General features: G+C 38.7%; 1 pseudogene across 1 annotated transcript; it reads right to left on the bottom strand.

The window, feature by feature from the left end:
- Positions 1-5,126: 5,126 nt before the first annotated feature.
- On the bottom strand, positions 5,127-26,200 carry LOC146459184 (VWFA and cache domain-containing protein 1-like; annotated as a pseudogene). Its single transcript, XR_014858061.1, has 14 exons — positions 25,875-26,200; positions 23,650-24,237; positions 23,053-23,200; positions 21,604-21,881; positions 20,366-20,501; positions 19,617-19,890; positions 18,872-19,068; positions 17,046-17,126; positions 16,128-16,440; positions 13,441-13,629; positions 12,133-12,473; positions 10,798-10,948; positions 10,253-10,479; positions 5,127-6,337 (listed from the first exon to the last, which is right to left on the bottom strand). The product of XR_014858061.1 is annotated as a VWFA and cache domain-containing protein 1-like (transcript).
- Between the last annotated feature and the right edge of the window lie 707 nt (positions 26,201-26,907).

The raw sequence follows: 26,907 nt of genomic DNA, 5'->3' as shown, positions 1-26,907 counted from the left end.
CAAATGAAAGCCACAGAGCAGTACTTTCCTGTAGTGCTGTTTATTATGCGTACTTTCCAGTGTTTATTATGCAGTACAAGGTGGTTCTAAAACTTAAGAGATGTGAATAACATCCTAAAGTGTGCGACCATTCAAACAATTCAAATCAGTAAAGCTTTCGAGTATTTAATTCATGTGGGACTCAGTTTATCAGTGTGGGTAAGTGACCGTTTAAAAGAAAGCCAATAATGCCATGTGTTGATATGTAAGCGAGACTACGAGTACGCCCGCATTGCATGCCTACTGGAGTCAACCATGACACTTTGTGGCCTTAGTTCTATCATGTGCTCGGTGTAAGATGGCAAACGTTGTTTGTCTGTGCTCACTCCTCGCCTCCTAATTTCCCGCTTTTCGAAGCAAATCAACATGGTGGCAGCGGTGGGATCCAGTCAAGTAAATGGCGACGTCAGACTCCGGACAGTTCAGAATTCCATCCCCGCTAGAGGTGAATTCGGGAAACGTATTCGGGAATTACAAGCGATAGAACCGCCAAATGGAGGTCTATTTTGCCGCTTCTGGTGCATCCGCGAAGGATGGAAAGGTACAAACTGCAATCATTTTGAATTGTGTGGGCCCTCAAGTACGTGTTAGAAGTTTGTGATAACATCGTGTGCGAAAATGCCGAAGATAAACATAAGCCCGATAAGGTGCTGGAAGTTTTAGAGAATTACTATAATCCGAGAGACAATGAAGTCCTCGAGTCGCACAGGTTTTGGAACACGCCATACCAAGAGCCGTTTGATAAATTCCTTACGGAGCTCAAAACGAGAGTAGCGTCTTGCAATTTCCAGGAGAAAGACAAGATGATGGAAGATAAGATTGTGTTAACTGTAACCGGAAAACTTCAAGAGTTACTTCTTAGAGTGGATAGTTTGACCCTCGAAAAAGCTGTAAAAGTCTGTAGGACTTATGAACAGTCTACCAAGTAAGTTTAGAGACAACTCAAACCCCTCCAATTCAGCAACAAATGTGAGCAAAGTGGCTCAGAGGGTTCCTCGCAGCAAGAAACCGAAGGTGGCAACAGACATGTGAAGAAACACAATGAAGGTATGAAAATTAACTGTAATTTCAGTGGTTACGAACATGCGAAAAACAAGTCCTGCATAGGGTAAAACATGTGACAAGTGCAAGGGTCGAAATTGTTTTAAGTCCAAATGCAAGAAAGTACATGCAGTGTCGCAGTCCCAAGATGGTAATGATGATTATGATGACCAATAGCTCATGGCTGTAACCATAACTGAAGATAGTATCAATTCTACTTTAATCGTGAATGGCCATGATGCCAGATTTCAACTCGATAGTGCAGCTGATGTCAACACCATTTGTCAGAAACATGCAAGGAAACACCATTGTTTACATGGAACAAATCCGTTAAAGAGAATGTTTTTACTTTGACACAACGACATCAGCTATGCTGTTTTTGATCTGTAGAGTATAATAAATGTTTATTATTTTTTTTATTGGGTGAACAGGACTCCGAGTAGTGTTTTCGTTGTTTACATTTCTTCACAGCTAAAGAACAGTTAAACTGCGGTGTTACCAACAAAACAAATATAAAGTCTCCTCTCAAAGACAGAAGCTGGTTCAGCCAACTGTCGGCTGGAGCTGCTGCAGGTTTTACAGTCGGATGCATGGTGTTTGTGGCTGCTATGGTGGCCACCTTTATTATGGTGAGCAAACTTTCATTTTTTTGTGAATCTGAGTGGAGCCAGTCAAAAAATAAGAAAAGTCCGTTAAAGATGATGTTTTTACTTTGATCATGGGTGCTTAAAGTCTTTGGGTCAGTTATTCAAAGACAGTTTAGACGGTGTTTAACAAAACCACGTTCTAAGCCATTTTCAATTTTGCCAACAGTCATATCTAAACGTTGTCAACTGCCCACGGATAACAAGAAGGCTTGCATCCCAGACCAGAAAACTATTAATCTACTTAAAATAAACCACTTTAAAACAGATTTGGAGGCCTACTGATTGTCTTAAGCCTCGGCCTAAATTAAACTCCGTCTAACTGGCCCTTTGAATTTACTAAATCATATTACCGTGACACTCAAAAGTTACAGGAATGAATAGGTGAGTCGGTTTTCCGGGTGTCACGAATTAAAAGAGAAGACGGAGACAAACATCGACGACCAGTCTCCACAATTTTCAATTTAATTGTTTTGATCTTCTCCCCTTCCTCCCCCCCCCCCCCCTCTAAAAAAAATCGCGACAATGGCACTTCGAGTATAAATTGTACGCACAATTATCCTTCCTTTGAGGTTTGCAACGAAAGTGATGACGTCATCTAAAGTGGTAATTATGTCATCATTTTAAAATAGTGGCTATCTTGGATCCGTCCTTCTTGGAAACCAGGATTTCCCCAAAACTTCAGGAAAGCGCCAGAATTGAAGTATTGATAGGAGTCTTTGAGAGGTGGTTATATTACGAGTGCCAGTATTTGTGAAGATAATTCTGACATTGGTTAAATTTGGAATTTTCACGAGCAAGTCGTAATTTGCCATTCCTGTGGGCAATGATCTCAGTATTCGAGATCACTTGAAACGCGTGTCTCACAGTAGTAATTTTGTTATCAGTATTCTTTAGACTTTTTCATAACTGAAACTGACTTTCCAACTTTACCTTCGTTTCAATCTGTTTTCAAGGGTAACAAGACGCTGTCGTAGCAACAGAATTCCTTCCGTCGCAAAGACTGGCACCAGTGTTTCCATGGAACAAGTAGTCGATCCAAACAACACCGATGTAAACAATTGCCCTCCGGCCCCTCTTCCAGAGCGATCAGTGGACTACATTCCCGATGAATATTATGACGATCCTGATGAGCTGGAACGTCAGTGGCCATCGCCGTATGAAGAGATCCGTGTTCGTCCTAAAAAGCCGTAAAGTAGTTCTTTACAGAAAGACAGGCCATCTAAAGGCCGTGCACATGCCATTCCACGACCACCTAGTCTACCAACGTCTTTCAGTGGAAGAGAAGAACACCATACAGGTGTACAGGCGTCTGCCAGTAACCCGCCCCGACCACCCGATAACGTCCCTCATTTCCCTGTTAGACGATACTTCTCCCACGAAGTTGGACAACCACCGTTACCCAAGCCAAGCAAAGTATCTAAGAGTGGGCAGTCACAGTCACAGTTAAGTCAAATGTCCGGCTTTCACGCATCACAGCCCCCAGTTCATCATGACGCAGCACCACTCAGTACTCTTACGACTACACAATCCATTGGAGAAGAACCACCAGAACTCCCTGGAAAGGGGAGGAAAATGACATCTCTTGTAAATAGTCCCACATCACCACCAACTTTCATTCCCGGAGAGCAAGAAAGCTCCACGACAAGTAACGTATGGAACGTTGCTGAAAGAAACAGGAAACCCGGTTATTATACTTCCTCGTCTTCAATCGTTTCTCAAAGAGAAGACGGAGCAACTTACTGCAATGTATCACCACCACTGCCAGAACCAAGAAAAGACGCTGATGGGTATACCATGCCATGCAGTGATCCTTCAACACTCAAGCATCCTTGGAGTTCCAAAGACAGATAACAAGGTCGTAATTTGCGCGCTCACGGATTCCTACCATTTTGTATTCTTACGGTAAAAGTCGCTTTTACCAGTGTTGAAATCTTAAAATAATTATTAGCAGTTGACATACCCCAATGGACGGTGTACCAAGTAACACTGGTTATAAATTTGGTATTTGTCAGAAAAAAAATCTGGGCTGTCATACTTAGACGAACCAAAGTTTAAAATATATGGTTTAAGTATTTTTTGGCATTCTTCAGAATGCATAGTTGACATTCTCAAGAAACGCACTAGGCATCTTATTGTTTAATTATACGGATGATAAAATGCATCAATTTAGCTACATTGTGGCTTACGCGAGATCTAAGAAAAGTAGAAGGCGTACTCGGCTCATTTTCTCCAGTGTAAATAGCGGGTCGCGTTGCCGAGGTTTCGAGTTTATTCAGTTTTACCTTTAGTTAACACAAAAAAGAAAAGAGGTATTTTGACATTCAAAACGATCACATTCGAATGAAACATAAACAGAACTTTAGAGTTTGGCAACAACAACGCCATTGAATTATGTATCGAGCTAACTTCAAGTGTGACGAAAGACGGTGTTCTCCAATGGCCCAAAGACACCAGGAACCTGTGTTTTCTACAGACCGCGATTTCTGGATCCGAACCTGTCTTTTTCACTGATCTTTCTATGAATATTTGCCAAGTAATACTGTATTTTAAAGTATTCTTTCATTGAATCTTAGTGGAACATGAAATCACCTTTCGTTTGGTTCAGAAGGCAGTTAACTTATTACAGCTTGGACATTAACCGAAAAATATCACTTTATTTGGCTAAATACAAACTGAGTAGTTCCCTACGTCTTTTTATTATGCTAAAAGTTTTCAGCCTGTCTTTACACGCAAAGAAATTTTTGTCTGTATACTATAGTAAGGAGTCAGTTATACTGAAACATGGCTTTCGAAATTGCTCTTAACGCATGCGCACCAACAGGAAAATATTAAGTGACGTCTATAAGAGAGTACACACCGTAATCGGTTTTTACTGAATAATTTAAAATGCACAGGAAGAAGATATCTTAAGTCAGTCGACGTCACGCGAGAAGTGTGTCACGCGTGACTGGTATTCTTGAAATTTGTACGGAGTTTTGAAATTTACATGTCATTTTTTTTTTACATCACAGCATTACTGAAGTATTTCAAGAAAAAAATTGTTTCCCAAGTGTTGTGAATCTCTTTTTTCAGTCAATGAGTCTATTTTAGGAAAGATTTCCAGCTAGAGAAATGTCCAACATTTCATTCAAATGCTGGACAAAGAGATAATATTGGTAATATTAGTTTCTTTGCACTAATAGTGTTGTCAAAATTGAATCATTATTTCACGTTTCCATCGTTGCAAATACAATTTTAAGGTATTCATAATGATACTAAAAATAGGTCACACTGCCCTTCAGGGCATTAGGCTTCACGATCAGTCGATAGAAATAACTAGCACAAAGTAATTATCCGCGATTCTCAGATCAAATGAGAAATGTCGAGGTTTGCAATCAAATGAATTGACGACACTGTCACTATTGATTATCAACTGAGCTTTATTCAGCAGTGATACACTCTAAAGCAATAAGTAAAGATGTAGATGGTGGTTATATTTAATCCTAATATATTTTTAATTCCAGTAGCTTTCATTTTCAAAATTAATTATATAAATTGTGATAAGATATAACCACTTTCTACTTCTTCACTTATTGCTTAACTACTTTAAAAAGTACTTTAAATGAAATGAATTTACTTTCATATGATCATGAAAGTACTTTTTTGTATTAAGTTCTGTAAAAGGTAGTCTAGACTGTTCACAGTCCCCTATTTTTCCGTGAGATTTACGAGGCTCGTACGCTTCGATCGAACTGCCGCCATCTTCATTTGCAACAGCGAGCGCAACCTGGGGAGAGTGTTTAATCTACCGAGTGGGACCCTAGTTAGGGTATGTTGAGTAAGGCAGGAGGAGCAAGAAAAAAATTGGTAGTTTAGACACTCTCCCCAGGTTGCGCCCGCCGTAATAAACTAAGGTGGTGGGAGTTCGATCGAAGCATATGAGTGTCGAAAATCCCACGGGAATATATGGGAAAATGAACAGTCTAAAGGTGGTCTCAATTCTAAACATACAGTGGCGTGCTTTCAATTGTTTCTATTGTGCTTCTTAATTCTTCCCGTGCTATGCAAGGTGGTTCTTGTTCTCGGATGAAATCCGTATGTGCTCCTTTAAATGAAAGAAATGTTATTTTTTCTGTGGTTGAAGGCTCCGTCTATTGTTAAGAAAATTAGCTTAGGGAAAGGCGTTTGCCCGGAGTAATCCCGGGCAAACGCGATGCTAGGAGTGACATGACTTTCACTTAACTTGACATGCCTGAAACTTCCCTTGTAATAAGGATTATATGGTGGCGCGCTAGGTTGAGCCGCACCCCTCACAGACTAGTCGTAACTTGGTGGTGCAATGTCGATACTTGTCGGGTGCATAGCAATACCACGTTCAGGTCCATACGGGGCGGTATAACCCTGAGGAGGCGGGTTATACGCCGTGAAGCTTGGTGGAGGAGGATTCGTTTTCGGATCTCTTTCTTTAGCGCAGCATTTTACCGCTACAAAGATAACAACGATGATAGGAACTGTCACCCCAATAACAATACCAGCGATGACCCCACCCGACAGGCCATCTTTATCGCCGTCGTTATCGTCGTCATCATCGGTGTTGCTCGGAATAGCTTTGCTTCCGGGCGGTTTTGTACCTGAAGATTTAAGCACAAGGTTTCCCGTAAAGCTGCCTCAGTACCCCGTTTTTCAAAGATGGTTCAAACTTACTTTTGAGAATTCTAAACGAGCTTTCATTTCAACAATTACCAACGACAGTCCCACAGAGCTGCCATCTATTTATCTATAATTATATCTATATTTATCTATATTTATAAGACTGTCATTCTGAGTGACACCGATGATAATTCTGCTTGTTTTAGTATTTTAACGAAGTCTGATTCACACCAGCAACATAACGTCAAGGCCACGCAAATGCAGATTAACTGCCGCGAAAGGGAACATCATAACGACACAGGAGGACATGGGAGAAAAATCTGATCTTTTCTCATCTCGTTAATTGGCGATGCTGGAGGTTATCACTGTTAAGATATTGTAGACTTTACGCACCACACAGTCAAATATGGCCCGAGTATAAGCTGGAAACAGCTTCTTGTTCATTATAATTTTGTTATTTTGTTTTTGATGGTTATTTTATCTGGCAGCTGGTTTACTTCTCCTATGTTCGTAGATTTTTTTTTGAAGATGGGATTTTTGTTAGCATTACGTAACACTAATAATACAATACTAATACTTTAAGTGATACAAATACAGCGATAGCCTGTAGCAGGTTTGAAGTGTTAAGATTCGAGTTGTTAGTGCGCCAATTAGCAATTAAATCAACAAGGGCTCGGGATTCTTTGGAGATGTTGTTCCAATTTTGACGGATTGGATTTCATAAACCGTAATATTTTGTAAAGCAAGCTTTAACGTCAAACCTACTACAGAAATTTTCAAAGGGGAGAAATTTACCATTGTCACTCATTTTTTGATTTTGTGGACTCCTTTACGAAACCACGTTGGGAAAAAACACAGATGTACTGTTAATGTTTATGTGTTTGTTGTTCCAGATGATTGTTTCGTTTGGACTAAGATTATTCGTACTTGCTAAGTGTATGACCTCCTCCCAAAATTCTAACAGTCTTACGCGGCACATTCTTCAAGTCGAGTTCTTTAACTTTAACTCTGTAGTTGCATTTGCAACAGGAATTAAGAGAAACCTCCTTAATGCACAGTTGCATCATCAGGAATTAATTTTCACGCTCCTCCGTTTTCGTTTGTGAACCTGTTAATCCAAGCACATTTTAAAGCGTTGTTCATGTGTTCGAAATCTATCATTTTTAGTCCACCTTTCTCTTTAGGTCCAATAATAGTGGATTTCTTAATTTTAGCAGGTTTAGCGTCCCACAGGAACTTAAATGTTAATTTATTTACTTCATCGGCAAAATTTTCAGGAATTGGAAGAACTGAAGCACTGAAAGTAAGCTTTGATAAGCCAAGAGTTTTGATAATGTTAATTTTTCCATATAGAGTTAACTTTCTTCTTTTCCAGCTGTTAAGGACTTTTTCTAGGTTCTCCAGTTTCATGTAAAAATTAAGGTTATATACAAGATCAGCATCGTTTGAAAAATGAATTCCCAGGGCATAGACAGAATCTTTGGGCCACTTAAAGCCGAAAGGTTTGTCACGACGATCTCTCCACGAACCTAACCACAATGCTTCTGATTTATGATTTTTTAGACCGGAACAGTTTTTAAAATTATCCAGAAGGCGGAGCAGCGCTCCAACAGAGGAGGTGTTTCTAACGAAAACCGTCGTATCGTCAGCATACTGGATAATTTTATTTCTTGTTCACCAATGAAAATACCCTGTATCAGCGGGTTGTTCTTTATTGCGAGTGTAAGTAGTTTTAAGGCTAAGACAAAGGGCAGCCCAGACAGTGGACAGCCTTGTCTTACGCCACGTTTAAAAGGTGACGCGAAACCGTCGACGGAGTCAAACGCTTTACGAAAACAAGAAAAATGGCGATGCCTGGAATATTTTTTACTTTGGTATAGTCAATCAGATCGCTAATTAACCTGATATTTCCGCCTATAAATCTCCCTTAATGTATACAGTTTGATTTGGATTGATAATGAAAGGAAGTACCTTCTCGGGTCTTTTGGCCAAGACTTTAGCAGCAACTTTGTAATCAGTGTTTAACAATGAGATTGGACGTAGGTCGTTTAAATTGTTTGTAGGTTTGCTCTTTTTTGGAAGGAGAGAAATTATTCCTCTTTTCTAACAAATTGAAGGTTTGCCTTTCTCAAAAGCGTAGTTAAGACTGAGAATCAGGTTTTCACTAAGATCATTCCAAAAGAATTTATGAAATTCAGCTGTGAAACCGTCCAAGCCGGGGGATTTGCCATTTTTAAACTCGTTCAGAGCCAACAAGCATTCATTTTCAGTGATAACGCTTTCACAACCACCAGACATTTGCTCCGGCAGAGTAGTCAGGTCTACACTATTAAAGAAAATATCACAGTTTGAATTTTCTACGGAGAGGCCTTGTGGTTTGCATAAATTCGAGAAAAACTCATCTTGTTTTTTAAGCATTAGATCTGGGTAATTTGTTTCGGTACCGTCCTCTAGCAAGCTTGATTACTTTTTTCTTGCGGGCAGCACAATTTTCTAGGTTTAGAAAATACCCAACTTTGCTTCTTAATATCGTTCCTTTAATCTTATGCTACATAACCATGTTCAATTCAGCTTTTAACTTAGGCAACTCAAGTAAGAAACGAAGGTTGTTACGCGAACTCTGTGAGTTCGCTAGCATTTCATTTATTTGTTTTTGCAGCTCCTTCTCGCGCGATCTTTGTTTTAACGCTTTTTTCTTTTTGCGAAAGCGATAGTGTAGCCTCGTAATTCAATTTTGATTAAATCCCAGCTTAGCCGGTGGTCTTCAACGTCTTTGCATTTAACCTTTGCCAATTTAACACATTCGCGAATGCCATTCACATTGTCTTTTAAAAGGGCGGAATTGAACTTCCAGAACCCTGGTCCAGGTTTCCTAGAAAGTTCTTCTGATAGAATGTCCGTTACAACTGCCGAGTGAACGGTGTAAGGAGCGAACAATAACACGCGTTGTTTGGAAATAACTTTCTTTGATATCAATAAATAATCAAGACGACATTGCACTTTCCTAGCTCTATCTCGCCACGAAAAATCTTGTTTATGGCCGTTTTTTTTTTTTCACGCCACACGACGCAAAATGAGTAGAACGAAGAGAGTTTTGTAATTTCGTCTATTACATTTTGTTTGAAGTGGACCGATCTGCCGCCCAGTTTGTCCGCGGACGTCAACGGGCAGTTGAAATCTCCTCCAATAATAACATTCTCTCCAGAAAATGGGGCTAACAGATCCTGTAAATCTTCAACGAATTTGACTTGTTGCGTGGAATTATTTGGCGCGTATAAATATTAACCAAAATAAAAAGCGAGTTTTTGACTTTCAAATCTAATATAATTATTTTTTGATACACTTTTCCACTTGGTTATCGAAATTTGGATTGATTAAGAACAAGACTCCTTTGCTATGCTTGCTCCCGTGGGTGGCATAGACTGTCCCACCCCATTCCGATTCCCATGAGGTTATGCATTTCTCGTCGCTGTAAGTTTCTAGTAAGAAATAACAATCCGCACGTTGATAATGTAGCCACCTAAATAGTTTTATTCAATTGTTAGATTGGTTAATTCCCCTGACGTTTAACGAAAGTGTTTTTAGTTGAAATGGCTCAGGACTCAGCGCAACCATTTAACCAAAATAATAAATAGTAAATACCTACCCACAGCTCTTGAAATGTGCTGATGAGTGAACGGAAGCTTCGAATGGTCGGTGGGAGTAGTTGTTTGTTTATGAGAGACCCTTGAAATCACTAAAAAAATCATAAAAACATAAAAGACATTGAGCAAACGAAAAAACAATGCACACGATAGATAATTTAGACATAAGAGCCCGGAGTGACTTAGATCACAAAATAATTAAATCGATTTGTGGCCGTAAATGATGAGTAGTTTATTGAGGTTCCTACATACCTTCTTTGCCTCCGTAACAGGAATTGATATCTGCGCAATATTTCTTATCAAGAGGAGCGTCGTATTTGTCCCTCACACACCAATAGCAGCCAACGACTCCATCACACGAATCTGAATTCAACTTTTTGTCGCACTGAGGATCAAAGCACTTCTGTAAGCTTTTCACTGGTGGATCGTTTACTTGTTCGGAAGTGACGACAGGTGCTGGCACAGGACAAATAGAGACGCTGACAAGAAAAAGAAAATAATTATTGCTTTCTCGTGTCTACCGCATTATGGTCCATTCTGGGGCGTTTTCTATTTGTCAGGACTGGCTTGCCAGAGCGGTCAGTTCGTAAACAGACTGTACCAAGTCTCATCCTAGACCTTCGAATTTCTTCAAAATAGCTTGTACCATTTTTGGAGTGATTATCTTTCACGATTTAAGAGCACCGTCCCCGATTTATAGACTGGTCGGTTCGGATGGCCTAATCGAGGGCTAGATGCTTTCTTTTCTGAACATTTTGATATGTTATGAAGCATTTTAATGTCAATAAAGATTTTACCTGCTTGATGGAAATTCGTTTCTGCAATAATGGAAATCAAGCCTTGAGATACAAGGACACTGGCAGGTCAAATCCGGCACACTCTTTACGCATGTGCTGTTGCATAAGACGCAAGACTTTGATTGACAAGAGCTGTTATTTTTTTTGATTCCTGAAAAATAAGTGCGTAAAATGTGCATAAAGAAGAATTTCTCCATCTGTTTTGAAAACTTTCACGCACAGTTTCGCTCGCCCAAGACTTCTTAGAAATTGGTCCAATCCGGCACACTCTTTACGCATGTGCTGTTGCATAAGACGCAATACTTTGATTGAAAAGAGCTGTTACGTTTTTTGATTCCTGAAAAATAAGTGCGTAAAACGGCGGAAAGAAGAATTTCTCAATCTGTTTTGAAAACTTTCATGCACAGTTTCGCTCGCCCAAGGCTTCTTAGAAATTGGGCAAACTGGCACATTTTTAATATGATGAGCGATATTATTAAAAATTGGAAAATTGTACAATGCAATTCCAGGAAATTGATTGGCTTAGCGGCCGTGGTATATGAGCCATTACACCATGCCCGAAAATAGGGATCAATAAATTGTTTCTGGTTGTTCTCATTTTCATAGCGAAATCAGGAAGATCTAGCAAGTATCTCTTGATCATTTTTAAGGAAACAATTATTCCACTCACGCTTGATATGAGATGATTGTAACCAACTCGTCGCCTCGCACCGCATTGGCTATCATCTTATGTCTAACGTGCGCTCATAGAATAACTGTTCTTCTTTATATATAACCAGCACTGCACCGATATCGCAGAGGTCATGAGTTCAAATCCCGTTCAAACATGATTTTTTACAGGCATTATTTTCGTAACTGCTTAAGTCACGTGCATGACCGCCATGATCTTTCGCTTATTCATTCTTTCATCCGCAGTTAAAGTATACGTTGTATTTCATATTTTTTTGCAATGTTTAAAACACGAGCAGCAGTGTTTTATCAGGATTTATAACAACGAGGCGTATTCGAGTCGTTTTAGGCCAGATAAAACACGTTCTGCGAGTTTTTTGAACGGTCTTAAAATATTCCTGGAAAAGCGTGTGTCAATGGAATCAATAGAGTTCATCGTTGAAAATTAGGATACGAGAAAAACGCTGCATTCTAATGCGGAGTGTTTTATCATATGATAAAACACCGCATGGTAATAAGGAGGAAGTTTATCGATATAAAGTCACTGCACGTGATGTATTATCGACCATTTGATTGGTCAATGGGCTTATGAATTATTATTTAACTCTTGAAATTTCATATATTTTACTTCTAATAAACAGACTGTTAGTCCTAGACAATTCTCACCCAAAAGCGCATTACTTCCCGCTATGCGAGAAATCTGGTACCGCCTACACCTCTGTCCATTGGCCAACGTGTCAACGCCTTGGAATGGAATTTCCAGTTCGTAAAAGTTCTCCATGTTAATTTTCTCCAAGTTTCTGCACTGCTTTTTCTTCAAATAACCTTTGTTTAAGAGGTCCTCGGCTATCTCTCTCTCTTTTGCGGTGATGTGCATATATTCCAGATTCCTTGCTGTAATATTTGGTGACAGGAAATCCTTGTGCATGATGAAAAACCCCGCTCCATTCAACACGAAGCACTCATAATTGCTGTCCTCGCACTTTGGATATGTATCGGTGAGGAGTCTAAAAGGATGGTAATACTCTTTAAAAACACGAAGGCTAGTTACCTTTCTGGACATAATAATAGGGATTGGCAGGGAGTGGCAATAACAACACTAAATAACAATAATAATAATAATAATAATAATAATAATAATAATAATAATAATAATAACAATAATAATAATAATAATAATAACAATAATAATAATAATAATTTTCTTGCTTGCTTTTCGGTATCATTTCGGTATCATTTTGCTTTTCGGTATCATTTCAAAGAAAAAACTCAGTTTTACTTAGTAATCCGTTTCACAATTGTAAATAGGTTTTAATAGTTCTTTTTTATACTCTTATCTTGTAAATAAGTAATTTTCTTGATAATAATAATAATAATAATAATAATAATAATAATAATAACAATAACAATAATAATAGTAGTAGTAGTGCTGGTGGTGATGATGTTGATGATGATGATGATGATAATGATGATAATGATGATGATGATGCTAGTGGTGGTGGTGGTGGTGACACACGAAGGCGCAAAGTTTTTGGAGTTGATATAGAGTAGCACTCATCCAAAGATCAGCATTGTTGGGTTCGTCAATGTAGGATCCTCAGGGAAGTATTTGAGATTTAGTGAGCAAATGTAAGACGAGGCACATTTGTAGCAACTTGTTGCTCTACACCTAGGAGATTACCAACTTTATTAACATCTTGATGATGATGATGATGATGACGATGATGATGATGATGATGATGATGATGATGATGATGATCATGATCATGATCATGATCATGATTCGGACATAGGTGAGAAGGCAAGGAAATTCAGACAGAACGAGATGATGATGATGATGATGATGATGATGATGACGACGACCTCAATAATAATAATTGGAAGAAGAAGAAGAAGAAGAAGAAGAAGAAGAAGAAAAGAAGAAGAAGAAGAAGAAGAAGGAGGAGAGGAGATTGCATTTCTGAAACAACTTACTTTTGAAAATAAGACAAAGAAAAGTCTCCACCCAGCACTCCCATAACTTGATCTTTAGGGGTGTGTTTATTGGTTGGTTCACCGCGGTATATCGTCTGGGAAGCAGTGATTAAAACGCCTGTGCCAAAAGCGTCTATATAAGGCGTGGACAGAGCCACCAATCCCGTGTTCCTTACCGCGGTGTGATACCTAAAATAATTAAGTCTAAGTTATACGTTGAACAAAAGTTCAAGCACCAAAAAAAAAACCAACAACAACAAAGCAAAAATAAAATGATCCCTAGAAGCACTCAAACATTATATAATTCATGTAAAGCACTTTGAAGGATTAATGGCCCAAAAGTCTATTAGACTACAGATTCACAAAAGTTCAAGCAGAAAAACCAACACCTAGCAAAACTACCTATTAAGTCGTCCCTAGAAGCACTGTACAGGCCCGCAAATGATCCCAGGACCGGAAATGATCCCCAAATTGAACCGCAAATGATCCCCGGACGGAAAATGATCCCCATATTGGACCGCAAATGATCCCCGATCGCCTTACCATATACATAGAATGGAATGGACTCAAATTTGGACAGTGGATTTAAACTTTATAGAATTCCTTTTTTTTAATAACACCACTCGTTATATTTAAGCTATCTGCATGCAGATTTCTCAACTTTAAAAATTATAATATTATTATATAGCAGCTTATATAGCAGCACAGTACAACAGAACAATTTACCTATAAACTGTAACATACATGTATATGATGCACTCATACCATTACAATGCCTAAAATGTGCACGAATTGTACGAAAGTATTCCAAATTAAGAGCGGGTCAGTTAAGACTTTCGCAAGTTTTATTTTATTTAATTTTTTTTTTCGAAAAAGGAAGGAGAATCGGTCAATGCGCTTCAGATGGCGGTCAAATCTCACCCACTATCGTCGCCTTTGTTCTTAATCGGATCTCAGTCTTAAGCATAACGTTTAAGCCTCGGTCGTCCAATACGTTATCGCGTAATATGTTGATTTTGTCTTTCGTTTTCGTTTTGCCGCTGGTTGGACTCCCAGTCTTTTTTTTTTTTTTTCTATTTTTTTTTTTACAAAACACACTGTCGTCGGCATACCGATTTTGCCATCCAAATTTTTCCTTGATCACTACAGGAGGCGCATTGTTTACGGGAGTGCTATTGATAGTTTAAAACCACATTTTCGGTGCAATACGAGTCTCACCCATCCCATTGTAAAAGTTCACAGCAATCAACATTCACTCACTGCGCAGTCGATTATTTCCGGTTCACTCAAAAACCTTCGAACAATTGAATAATACGGAGTAAAATAAAGTGTTATCGTCGATGTGCAGCGAGTATTAAACATGGCAAAGCAAAGGCGACACACCCAATTGCTCGTCCTTTACTGGCGATACACCCGAGATAAGAAAGGCCGAGTTCAAAATCTCCCTCTGAAGAAATTTCTATTAAATATATCAGAGTGCCGGCTCACGAAGCAAAGGCGACGCACCCAATTACTTATTGTTCTCAGGTGACACACCTGATAGCCTGCGAACATAGACGTATTTCCGGCTGTCGAGAGAATTCCGGCGGAGAAAATCTCGACAGCCGGAAATACGTCTGCGTTCGCAGGTTACACGCCTGAGAGAACAACTGGCATGTATGTTCCAGTCTGAATAAAAAAAATTGTTCTGTTGCACTGAGCTGCTACATTATAATTTTTAAAGTTGTTAAATTTATATGCATATAGCTTAATATAATGACTGGTGTTATTAAGGGGAAAAAAAAAGCGAAGTGTATAAAATTTAAATCCACTGTCCAAATTTGAGTCCGTTCCATTCTATATTTCTGGTGAGGCGATCGGAGATCATTTCCCGTCCGGGGATCATTTACGGTTCAATTTGGGGATCATTTCCGGTCCTGGGATCATTTTCGGGCCGGGATCATTTGCGGGCCTGTACAGCACTCAAACTCTATATAATCAACGTAAGGCACTTTGAAGGATAAATGGCCCAAAAGTCGATTACACTGCAGATTCTCCTCGGTATATAGATTATTTTCTGGCAAAGTTGTTTTCCTATACGGACCGACTAAGTCCGGTAAATAACCTATTTATTTTTGCTAAATTCTATTCTATAAATGAAATTTTGTACGTCAGTTGTGGTGAACCTTAGTAAGATTTTTTTCCTTTACGTTTTCTTTGTCTTTTTTACCTTGGTAATAAATTCACTTTCACCATGGTAGGTTTCGTCAGAATCAATTGGAAAACTAAGACAGGACTTTAAAGAACGCTAAAACGCTTAAGACAAATTGCAACTTCTCTGTGTACTTCACTCACTAGTAAGCGTTCTTGGTTACTGAAACCATGTTCAAGAGCTAGATGGCAACCCGGAACCAACCAGATTGTAGGATTCTTAGGATACTGCCCGCTCACGAACAGAGAAGCTTCTCGAGAATTGGCAGCAGAGCTACAACAGCTTACGCCAATTGCTGCACAATGTTTTCCCCCATTACATTTCGCTACCTGGGCCTAAGAATTAAGTTGCTTTTCATGAGAGACTTGTTCGCACTATCGAGCTGGTTATTGGGTAGGTTGCAAATAAATTTTGTTCCAACTGCGTATGAAAGAGATTCAAGAAATTTTAACTTTCAATCACACTTCAGAGCAAGATACATAAGTATGTTCATTACCATGGTCTTTTTGTCGGGTCGTATGATTTGTTAATTAAGACTCCTGGAGTTATTCTGAAGACGCCATTGGAAGAGGAAAAATGTCTCCACGAAAGGTACTTTGTGTAATCCGCTTTTTCTCGAAACCAGATGTTCTCCACTGTGCTGCTAGCTATCACAGTGTCCCTAATGCCGGGTTTGAATCCAGGGTTGGACGCGCTCGGATTTGTCATGAACGATTTGTACGCGTTTACACGGGATACCGTCTCGTCCAGCCCAAGATACTTGTATGGGTCTATGAAGGCTTCTGCACCAAACTTCACTACAGTTGCATCTGCAATATTGAATTAATGTATTATTATAGGCAGATGAATCTTCTAGTAAGGAGCTAATTGGAGCTTGCTTTCTCCTAGGGCAGGCGGAGATTAATCGTTGGATACGCATTAATTTCCGCCTGCCCTCATTGGACGAAACGCGGCACGTGGTAAAAAACTGGACGTTCGATTTGGTAGCCGTCGCTCGATTTTTTTCAACCCCTCCCCCCCCCCCCCCCCCAAAAAAAAAAAACAACGACGACGACGACGACAACAAAAAGCGTTATAGTTTAAGGTCTTAGTTGTTGTAATCTAATCACTCTTCAATTAACTCTGGTAAACTGAAGTTCATTTGCATTAATTTTCCTACAATAATGCCGGGGTCATCACTCGCGACTTTGTCTTTTCGACAGAAAGAGCGCGGGTTTCAGAAATCAATCTCTCTTTTTTTTTTTTTTTTTTAACAACAACAACAACAATTTATTTACAGATTCAGGTACAGATTCAAAGTTATGAAGTAAATAAACCCCTTTCCTGCTGTCTGGTATATCGGACGAATATGACCGAAGCTTTCCCTGCTCATTTTAAGTTGATTATATGGCATTTCTCACTCATAATAATTCACCTTTGGATGCATATCTTGAGAAGTGAATACAGGGTTTATCGGGCCTCACCAAGTCCAGACGATGATACAAGAACTTGAAGCCTGTGCAATACAGCAAAATAAAACAATTGAAATGACAACAAACGTGATAACTACAAATTGGTTGCTCACACAAGAAGAAGAACAAGAAGAACAAGAAGAAGAAGAAGAAGAAGAAGAAGAAAAAGAAGAAGAAGAAGAAGAAGAAGAAGAAGAAGAAGAAGAAGAAGAAGAAGAAGAAGAAGAAGAAGAAGAAGAAGAAGAAGAAGAAGACACTTCATTAAAGACTGGCAAACATGCCTGTTGCCTCTTCCTCGAACTAACTGGGGTAAACAAACATTTATCCTCAAAGCTGCGAAAGACTGGTACAGCCTTCCGATTGACCTAAAGAAGCCGATGTTTTATCTGTTTTTAAAGCAAAACTGGAAACGGTTTTGAAAGACTATGACTCATTTTAAACTTTTTTTTTCTTACTCGATAACTAGACTTTTTTACCATTAGGAACATATTTGCTTTTATTTATTTTGTATTTTGTTAGTTTCTGTATTCAGGTACTCTGAAAACCGCCTTGGCAAGTTGGACCCCTCATTAAATATTTTTGTTATTATTATTATGATAATGTCATGGATTCGCGCCAAACTTTCATTCGCCCTCCTGAGAATTCTGCGCTGCTATGGTCGCAAGGATCATGTTGTACGCGAAGAGCACCACTGAAGATTGCAGATACCGACTTTCAAAGCGATAAGAAACTAGCTAGATTTTAGGATGAGAACGAATTTCTTAGGTTTTTTTCCTTTCTTTTCTTAATTTTCGTCATTTTAGTTGTTTGTAATGCGGACCGATATAATCCACTTATACTTTTAAAAAGAGTTGTTTTTTCGTCATCTGAAGGACCGTAATTTAACTTCCGAATATATATTTAGTGATGGTATGATCATATGTTTTTTTATTACGAATAAGAATACTATTGTAACTTAATAAGATTTGTTTTTTTTTCTCTTACTTCAAAAAAAATTGTGCTTGAAAATAATCCCCTTTTTTTAATCGACAAGAATTGTAAATAGGTTTTAATAGCTCTTTATTCTACTATTAACTTGTAAATAACGATTTGCTTGGAATATTTTAATAAAGAGATTATTATTATTTATTATTTTAAAAAAATTATCATTAATATTATTATTATTATTATTATTTTGCTATTTTATTGTTATTATGTTCATTAAGGAATTGAACCCTGAGTTAAATACTCAGAAAGACTCTATTCGCGCCAAACTCTTTACATGACTCCGGCTGCGTGCGAATACTTCATTAAGATCACATATTTTTGCTTTTATTTGTCTCTAAGGAATTATTTTACATTTATATTCATTTTCATTTCACTCATCACTGACTTGATAATGACGTTGAGAAAACGTCGAAACGTCATTGCTTTTTAAACTTTTAAACCAAGACGGTTTTAAATTTTTTAAAGTTTTCAACATTATCGCAATTTTTTATAGTTAAATTGTTTAACAAATCTCTTCTTCTACGTATTATTATTATTATTATTATTATTATTATTATTATTATTATTATTATTATTATTATTATTATTATTATTATCATACGTTATCCTGTATACTGGATTTTACACTTAATCTATTAAAAATTTTTTTTCTTCTATATAGTTTTACTCAATAAAATCCCAAACTGGATTTGCTTAGACCATCATCACCACCTTGAAGGATGAAGAAGGTATCTTTCCGTAGATTACCGGGCACTGCATCCCACATTCTACCAATGATAAATGTCATCTCTGCGATATATACCTGATGGAATGGTCAAACTGGACAGCATTTCCTCCTTATCTCCTTCTGCCATCACAATTCCCACGGTAAAGTTGGTCTTATCAACCGGCCGCCAAGTATAATTTGATTGCAACTCCAGCACTGTAACTCCTTCCTTGATTTGGCCACCTCGGGCAAGATACCGCTTTGATTTAAAGCTTGTTTCCCCTGAACCACCACTAATATAATAATATCAAATACAAAGAAAATATTGCGTGAAAAAAAATTACTATCAAGGTTTCAGTAAGACGTTAACTAACAAATTGAGAAAGACGGAAACATGCAATGAGTTTCCTTGTCGTGGGTGCGTTTGTCATGCGCACAAGACCAGGAAATTTTCCTACAGTTGTCTAAAACCTCTTAAGTTTTGTTTTTGAGTGCACAGGTCTTTTCTTTATATATAATTTTTTACTGGCTTTAACCAGAACGGGAAAACAGCGCAAGAAGCTAAGCTTCTGGCAGCCAGACTCTGGCAACAAGGAGACCCGTGGTGAACTGTGCTAGAGCGCTGGCGCACTAAAAATTAGCAAATACCTAAAATAGCTTTTCATCAGTTCCTCCACTGTAGCATAGTTGTAAGAGTATCTGACTGCATGGTGAAAAACGTGCACAAGGCCACCAGGTCGACTCTCGTTCAATCTTTCCCAATACTCTTGACAACTTTTTACTTATAAGTAAAATCATTTATTTTGTCCTTTACAAAAACAAACGTTTCCTGAATACTTACGCTTTGATGGATTGAAATACCACATCAAAACCTGGCTCTGGTTCCAAAGCTGTTATGTCCATAAAAATTGGGTCCACAAAAGCGTTAGAAGGGGCTGGGAGAAGAGGGTGCATCATGGTCCGTCCGGAGCTATCGGCCATCCAGGCATAACTCGATTGACCTTTTTGAAAGTAGGTAACCTCAGAGAGGAGATCGGCCATGCTGATATCTGTGCCAACAACACCAATAAAGTTTCCTCCGTGATAACATGACAGTGTTATGGATGTCAACAACCCTGGTAAAATAGAACGCTGTATTTTTAACAACAACAATAACAACAATTAGCAATGCTATGTTTATAAACGTTCCACCAAGGAGATTGAAGACTTCCCTTGGAGCGCACTGATAGTAAATTTCCAACGACACCAACCAATCATGCAGCTAACTAGAAATGAACCATTTTAAGGTTATTTCTCTGTTGAATAGATCACTCCATGAGAGGATGAGATTATCGTCTCTTGATCAGTAACAATTCACAATTAGAAGGCTTGCTGTGTTGGTGTCTATCGACTTTGATAGTTGACGAGGAGCAAATGTCAGCAAAGATAAACTTTGATCTTGCCGTCTAACTGTTATATAAAAATCTTGAGGTCATAATTGTTAAAATAGTTTCAGTTTTCAACCAATCAGAGACACAATTGCTAATGGTTAAGCAAGATAATACACTACTTGCAAAAGTCCCGGATGTATTATTTTTAGCTGTATCTTACCTGTTCCAAAGGCATCAATGTAAGGAATAGATATAATCGGTTCATTGCGAATTGTGTTCGTAAAGAAGAAGTCGTAGTAAGTTGCCATGTCACCTCGCAAGTTATTTGTGTTCTGAACATAGGTTAATTTCCCAACCTTAAACAAAACAGTCCAAACAAAATTTTAGTAACTTGTTTGTCAAAGGAAGGTAATAAACGACACCCATACTCTCTAAAATGGAAAATTCGAGGTTTACCTTGCAAACTTAACATAAAATACTAATAAACTCCACTATCTTTAATACGATACCCACTCAAATTAAATCGAAATGTTTGGGAGGTGGCCGGGTGGCCAGCAAGGCGTCGGACTTGTAATTCGGAGGTCCCGGATTCAAGTTCCACTCTGCATGACCACTGCAGTGTATCTGGTGTTGTTTCTTGGTAGCCCTGAGTTCAACTCCTCAGCTGTGCTTGTTAATAGCCAGCTGGTCTGCCTCCTGCCAGCTGGGATTCTTAACCATGTTATGTTGTATTTGTAATATCTGTTTCTGTTTGTTTAATCGTCCCTGAAAACCACCTTTCGGGGAGAGGTCGGATGATTTATTATAGTAGTAATTATCAAAGATTAGGGAGTGCGTTCGATGGTGTCGATTCCAGGTTCTTTCCCACCTGGTGGTGATGCCACCCACCCCTGAAAAAAATCTGCAGTGGGAGCCAGAGACGCGTCCCAAGATCCATCCATCCTTTCTTCTTTCCTTCCTTCCTTCCTTCCTTCCTTCCTTCCTTCCTTCCTTCCTTCCTTCCTTCCTTCTTTCCTTCCTTCCTTCCCTCCTTCCTTCTTTCATTCAATCAATCAATCAATCAACGTTGGTTATCCCATACAACTTCGAATCCAAACTTCATTAGGAGTCCGTCCTTTCTACGTCGAACACAACTGGTTATTTATTTATTTATTTATTTATTTATTTATTTATCTATCTATTTACAAATGTCTCAAAGCTGTGTAAATATAGCCAAGGATTCACCACCTTTCGACTGAATCTTCTGGTTTAGTGGTTAAACCAAAAGCAGTCACTCTTGATGATCACAAAAGACACAGAAATAAACAACAAAACTCCGAGCTAAGGTCAAATGCATATCAGGCGTCAAGGGAGAGAAAACACATCCGACTGAGCAAGGTATGGTGAAGCACCCCCAAAGCAAACGTAAAATGGAAACGGAACTTTACCTAGCTGACAAATTTATTTGCAAGTACTTACAGTAGCGTCTGGCGCACGAGTTACGCCCTGCCCTTGCTGTTCAGCCATTTCTTGGAGGATTGGTAAGTTCTGTAGCAATCCATAAGTTAATATCACAACAGAATTGTTCAACTCAGCATTCTTTGTTTTAATTGTTTGTATGATTGTCTTCTTGTTGTCTATGGGTTCACCATCAGTCACGAAGAGAATGACCCTTTTTCTTGCAAAGCTTCCGCCAACAGATGTGCCCTTGAAAAGATCAAAGGCGCGAATCAAAGCTTTGGTAAAGTGGGTACCTCCTGCATAAAAGAAAAAAGTCAGATTATGCTAAAGAGTTGGGTAGTTTGTCTGTCTTCGAATTAGATTAGATTTAGATAGACATTTAAGGATAAAAAATTAGCGAGAAAACACAAGGTTCCGATGTTGCCATGACGTCATTCTCAAGTGACAAAATAAAAATTCAAACTGACTTAGTTTTTATCACCTCACCCTATATATATTTTAAAGTCAGTTTGAATTCTTGTTTTGTCACTTGATAATGATGTCATGGCAACATCGAAACGTTGTCTTTTCTTGCTTATTTTTATCCCTAAAGTTTGTCTGTAAAGACTTAAAAATTGTAAGCAAACGAACGCTTAGAGACCGAAAGACTGACTTAACGATCGATTAATCATGAGAGACTGACTGACTGACCCACCGACCGATTGACTGACTGACTGACTGACTGGCTGACTGACTGATCGTGATTGACTGACTGACTGACCGCTTAACTGAATGAACGAACGAACGAACGAAGGAACGAAGGACGGATGGAAGGAATGAATGACCGATCTACTGACTGACTGACTGACTGACTGACTGACTGACTGAATAAATGACTGAATGAATGAATGAATGAATGAATGAATGAATGAATGAATGAATGAATGAATGAATGACCGATCGACTGACTGACTGACCGACTGACTGACTGACTGACTGACCGACCGACCGACCGACCGACCGACCGACCGACCGACCGACCGACCGACCGACCGACCGACCGACCGACCGACTGACTGACTGACTGACTGTGTGTTGATAAACAGTAACAAATCTCAAGGATACAGTACTGTTTTGTGGTACTTTTTTTTATACATAAGGTGATTAGTTTCTAAAGTAACCATGGTGCTGCGTCGGTTTGGGGAGTGGAAACGAGTTGATAAGGTAATTAAGTTTGCCACCGAAAAGAGATTTGAGAGCTAAAATCTCTTTACGGCGTCCAAATTACTTTACAAACTCAATTGATAAAACCAAATGTCGTTCTGTTCATCTTATGCCGAGTACTGCCGGAGAGTTCCATACATAATTTTACTCTGTTTAAGAAGTCCAAAATTTTAATGAAACAAAAAAAGCTTCCGAAGCAGTTAAGTTCATCTTCATTGTTGTCATAATTCTAGTTCGCTGATCCGGCGGTGTGGTCGCCCTTACCTCTAGCAACAATAGCGTCAACGTAATTTTCCAAGTATTTGATGTTGACTGGTGTTGCATCAGCTAAACGTTGACTGTGGCAGCCTCTCCCGTCGCCGTCGTATTCAACTGGTGTTGATGCTTCGCTATTAAATTTCACCAGCCCAATCTGTTGGACAGAAAATACGCGATAAGACTGCAAGCAATAACCTAGTAAACGGCAAAACCGATTCAACCCATTGAATTAAGTCAGTTTGTTTCGGCGCGGTAATATATGCAACAAAGACCGGAAGACCTTCGCTTCACACAGGGCCCACGCGAGTGCTATATATGATTAGCACTGGTGTTATATATTGAGCGGGTTTTAGTTGAGCGTCGCGAAACCAAAAGTAAAGTAATTATTGTGCGTGCCCTGAATCACAACTGACGCAAACTGCGCAATGAGCGAATCAAAAGTGAACCAGAATTCCGCTAAGCGCGGGAAAACGATCGCAGGCAAGTGACCATTGGTTTTGGTCAAGCTGTTGATTGGTTGAGAAAATGACTCGAGTTTTGTTAACCAATCACAGAGCACAGTAAAGAAAAACCGGTCAGAAGGGACTACACTTGAGAACTTACCCTGTCTCTGGGGTTCATTGTTCTAAGAACAGTTTTCGCAGCCTGTTTAGCTACTCTTAAGCGTTCTCCAGACATGGATCCACTGTGATCAATGACCAGCACGACATCTTTCGGCTCCGGCGTGGCTGTTTCTACGTAAAAAGGCCGGAATCGAGGATCATAAGACCCGCAGCTAGCTTTATCTTCAAATGCTGGGAAGTTCGCGAGTATGCCTTGCTCAGAAGCGAAGTATTGCCATTTAATCACAGGATAATTTTGAGAAATCTTCTTCATTTCGTTTATTACATCATCCGCTACATATGTGGGGTTGGACGAGGCACTGTCAGATTTTTTTACGCATATACTTGTGAGATCAACTTTAGAGCGGAATCGTGAGTCGTATCCTAGTCCACTGGACTGTTTAACATTGCAGCATTCTGTAGGGACGTTTGAGGGAGGGCTACTCAAAGATTTTTCCACGGCTTGTTTTAGTTGTTGTACAACCTGGAACCTCTCTTTAAACTTGTTCGAGACACTGTGCGCTAATGTGTCAATAACTTGACTGCCATCTACAAGGCTTTCGGTGAACTGTAACTTGTCAAACGCCTCCTAAAATGAAAATATATGATAGATATCATATGGATTAATTAATTTGCAGCTCTCTTACGGGTTATTAGCACTTAAACGCGGCTGTTAGACAAAGAGTTAGGAGTGTAACGTGAGATTTGTGAAAAGATTTGGAGGTACAAGAAACCTGACGCTCCTTGTCAGGACTCAGTTGTTCAAAGCCTTGTTAAGCTTATCCTTTCAGTTAACGTGAACTTTGATGTTAAAAGTGTGTTTGTCATCGTTGAAAAGGAAAACAGCCCTATGCCGGATCCATGAGGCTATCTTAGAACAGGACATGTCGTAAGTACAGTTTGAATACAAGAAAACACCCATTTTTTTTGTTGTTGTTGTTGTTTTTTTGTTTTTTTCCAGACTAGTGCTCAGTATGGACCATTTACAAACTCCTGAATACACAACCTATTCGCTCTCATCTTCATTTTAATAATAGTTTTTAGCAAAAGCACGTTCTGATTAGTTGAAATTTTTCACAGGATTTATGATAAAGTGAAATAGATTCTGTCCTTGTGTGAATCCACAGAGTTACCGAAATGTAGATTGCCTAGCTTCATAACGCCAACACAAGCTCTCCTCTCCCATAGATTATCATAACCTTACTGAAAAACCCATCTTACAAAATAGAACATCTTATTAAACATCACACAGGTATAAGGCCGTTACTGGGTAAGGGCCAGGGTCTGTCCGATAATTGTACGTACGTGCGTGCAACTAAACTCAACTTTGGACACTGGATTGGCAGTCTGTTTACAAACTGTCACGACAACACATTGCGATATTTACAGTTTGTCAACAAGATTTCAGCAAATTTTCCCTTGAAGGTTGCGTAAATTCATGATCACCACATTTATTTGGCAAGGGTAATAAGGCACATCTTTCTTTTTGAGATACTTGTGAAACTACTCTATAGTATAATGGTTATAGAAAACTGGGGATCATGACTTGAATAAATTACTGCTGAGTGAATCGATTTTTATCCGCATAAATTAAATCTGAACATTACATCATTACAATTTTTGAAAAATGCTAACTTTGATACAAATTTATTTCAGGCATTGCGTTGTAAATTTTCTACAGATTGAATCCAGTGAAGGAGTAACCAAAAATGTTTTCAGACTCGACATTGCTTCTTTAGTTGCGTGACTCGACAAACGGGGTCTAAAATAAACGGAGGGTATCAAACAAGCTTGCTCAAGGTACGATTTTTCGAGTAACTGTTCGCTCTGTGCTGTTGCTCTATTAAACAATTAATGGCAATTTGACATTTTGTAAGTCTAAAATTTCAATTTGCGGTTACAGCAGCGTAGAAGGCCTCGAAAAAGGCACTAAAATGGACTCTACGGATTATTACGGATTGTCATGAATTCAATATAAGCATACTTTCCATATATATTTAAGTCTCTGTATATTCTGGTATAGAATTATTCTTGTAAAGAACTATACCGGTTTAGTAATTCTGGCTTTCTAGCAGAAGCAAGAAAGTGAACTACCCGTCATTTTATTGGGGTGGTTACTAAGGACCCAAGATCAGGACATTAGGCTTGGCTGCAAATGTTTTGAGAAAAGATCGATGGATAACCAATAGCATTTGTGTAACATGATACACTCAATGTTATAGTTACCTGCAAACTGCCTGTACCAAGGCCGTCTGTTGCCAGTTTAGTAAGTGTTTGGCTGAATTTCCCTGGATCAAGCAAATTTGCCGCAAAGCACGGCCGAGTGAATGTCACTAAAACCATTAACAACATGACCCATCTACATTTGTGGTGTATACACGAATCCATTTTCTTGATACGAGTGCAATTTCTGATACGTCTTCTAACAAGAGACGTGTGTTGTAGTAAGCCAAAATCCCGTTCTTTGCATTTTTGTATTGAAAGTTATGAAAGTAATTTCCTGATTTTTTATCATATGACGCACGCAGGTGAAGTCTTCCTTTAGAGTAAAATTACGTGACGAAGGTCACATTTTGGTTACATTACGTACATATACCGTTCCCTTCAATCACGGACTTTGGGGAACGTGGTAAGCATATATGCATGACCAGGAGCATAACATAAGACCACCGCAAGTTGTGTTACGCTAAGACGTCTGAAACGCCTCTAATTTAGCAAGAAATTGAAGAAAACTACTAAGAAATACCGTTTGGCATCCTCTACAAGTCACATGCAGTTTAAATATGTATATATACTCTACTATTATTGTTTTGAAGTACGGTATAATTTTAAGACTGGTTCAACTTACAAATTTTATAGGGAGACATTTAACGAGTGAAGTCACTTATGAGAGCTGTCGTAAACTTGCGTTTAATCGCAAGTTAGTTTTTTATGTCTCTACGATCATGGACATTTAAAAAAACAATTTGTTGAGTCCGTTGTAACAGGATGAATAACGAAACCACTGAATTTACGTGACGTAATCGACCTTAATTTTACAACCTTGAACTTCCGCGATCAAGGTTTTGTGAAGTAAAACTACTCAAGAAAATTTTGAAAACTTTCCGCTGCTCACACATGAGGGCGAAGTCACGCAAATGCAAAATTAAAATTTATGTCGATTATCTGTAACCAGTTTTTTTGGACTTAGGGTGGAAGTTTTGAAAATGCAATCTTGCATACAAGATAAACTTCGATCTCCTTCATACCTCATCATCAT

This window comes from Pavona decussata, unplaced genomic scaffold, assembly GCF_977016875.1.
Source record: "Pavona decussata unplaced genomic scaffold, jaPavDecu1.1 SCAFFOLD_223, whole genome shotgun sequence".
Taxonomy (NCBI): domain Eukaryota; kingdom Metazoa; phylum Cnidaria; class Anthozoa; order Scleractinia; family Agariciidae; genus Pavona; species Pavona decussata.
Note: the sequence above shows the minus strand (reverse complement) of the source record. Positions and strands in the feature narration are given on the sequence as shown.